The 2051-nt window shown below is 42.4% G+C and overlaps 1 pseudogene; it reads left to right on the plus strand.

The window, feature by feature from the left end:
• Window positions 1-743: 743 nt before the first annotated feature.
• On the plus strand, window positions 744-1465 carry LOC121964970 (annotated as a pseudogene).
• The last annotated feature ends 586 nt before the right edge of the window (window positions 1466-2051 follow it).

Genomic DNA, 2051 nt, shown 5'->3' on the forward strand with positions numbered 1-2051 from the left:
CTTTTATTTTGTCACCAATTTTAGCTTTTTCTTACAGTTAAAAGTTAGTTAAAAGAGGAGACGATGTAACAGTGCTAAACATGCCCCTGTCCCAACTTTTCTGGAACATGTAGCATAATTTAAATTCAGAATGACTGCATATTTATAAAAAAAAATAAACCAAACCATAAAAGTTAATTAGTCTAAAAAATTTAAATATCTTGTCTTTGGCCTGTATTCAGTTGAATAAAGGTCACAAGGAAATTTTCAAACCATTACTTTTTTTTTCATGTTTTACAGTGTCCCGATTATTTGGAGTTTTAATAACAGTAATTCTACCTTACAACTGAGTAATTCTGTAACTTCGGGGCCATTTCCAAGAACTCTGAATCTAAGAGGATTTTTTTTTCCAGGGACAAAAAGAAAGAGATAGAGTTTTTAAATGAGAAATGAACTCTGTGTTCAGCTGTTAAACACACAGTTTCTCTCTCAAACTGCTCCTCCTCCTATAATGAATCTGAGCATGATACCCGCTTCCTCCTCTTCCTGCTCTCAAACACAGCCAGCTCCACTCTGTTCATAGATTTCCTTCTTCCCTCCCCTTCAGATGTACAGTTTGAGCCAACATGGTGGTGAAGTGAGAGAGCTGACAGGCCCTGTTCACTGCACAAACATATGATGTTTAGATCAGAGCTCAAACTTGTTTCAGTGCAAAGAAACAGAAACTCACTCGGACAAACGACAAAAAATGGTAAAATGGTAAAATGGCGCAGCAAGGAGTTCAGTTGGACCGGGAAACAATTTCCTGTTTGATCTGTCTGGACCTGCTGAAGGATCCGGTGACTACTCCCTGTGGACACAGCTACTGCATGAACTGTATTCAAAGCTTCTGGGATGGAGAGGATCGGAAGAAAAAGTACAGCTGCCCTCAGTGCAGGCAGAGCTTCACACCGAGGCACGTCCTGCTGAAAAACACCATGTTGGCAGTTTTAGTTGAGTAACTGAAGAAGACTGGACTCCGAGCTGCTCTGCTGATCACTGCTATGCTGGACCTGAAGATGTGGCCTGTGATGTCTGCACTGGGAGAAAACTGAAAGCTCTCAAGTCCTGTCTGGTCTGTTTCGTCTCTTACTGTGAGAAACACCTCCAGCCTCATTATGATGTAGCTCAGTTAAAGAAACGCAAGCTGGTGGAGCCCTGCAAGAAGCTCCAGGAGAACATCTGCTCTCGTCACGACGAGGTGATGAAGATGCTGCATGATCATAAAGGCCACAAAGACATCTCGGCTGCAGCAGAGAGGACTGAGAGGCAGAAAGAGCTGGAGGTGAATCGACAAAACATCCAGCAGAGAATCCAGGACAGAGAGAAAGATGTGAAGCAGCTTCAGCAGGAGGTGGAGGCCATCAACCGCTCTGCTGATAAAGCAGTGGAGGACAGTGAGAAGATCTTCACCGAGCTGATCCGTCTCATGGAGAAAAGATGCTAAAATATGCAAAAAATATGCAAAAGAAATCACACTGGATCCAAACACAGCACATACATGTCTGTTATTATCTGAGGGCAACAAAAAAGCAAAATTTATGAGTCAACATCAGAAACATTATCATTATCCAGACAGAGTCATTAAATGTTGTCAGGTCCTAAGTAAAGAGAGTCTGACTGAATGTTGTTACTGGGAGGTGGAGTGGAGAGGAGGAGGAGTTGATGTAGCAGTCGCATTCAAGAATATCAACAGAACAGGAAATTCAACAGAATGTGGATTTGGGTTTAATGACAAATGTTGGACATTACGATGTTACGAAAACAGTTGCATGTTTTTGTACAATGGAGTCCACACCCCTGTCTTAGGTCCCCAGTCCTTCAGAGTACCTGGATCACAGTGCAGGTATTCTGTCCTTCTACAGCATCTCTGAAGCCATGACTCTCCTCCACAGAGTCCAGACCACATTCACTCAGATGCTCTGTGCTGGACTTTGGTTTCGTTACAATTACGGAGACACTGCTGAGTTCTGTAAACTCAAATAAACAGAGGTCATTGAAGGGTCAGTGGGTTAAAAACTGTATTTAAGTCT

The sequence above is a fragment of the Plectropomus leopardus genome, unplaced genomic scaffold (assembly GCF_008729295.1).
Source record: "Plectropomus leopardus isolate mb unplaced genomic scaffold, YSFRI_Pleo_2.0 unplaced_scaffold17988, whole genome shotgun sequence".
Lineage (NCBI taxonomy): Eukaryota > Metazoa > Chordata > Actinopteri > Perciformes > Serranidae > Plectropomus > Plectropomus leopardus.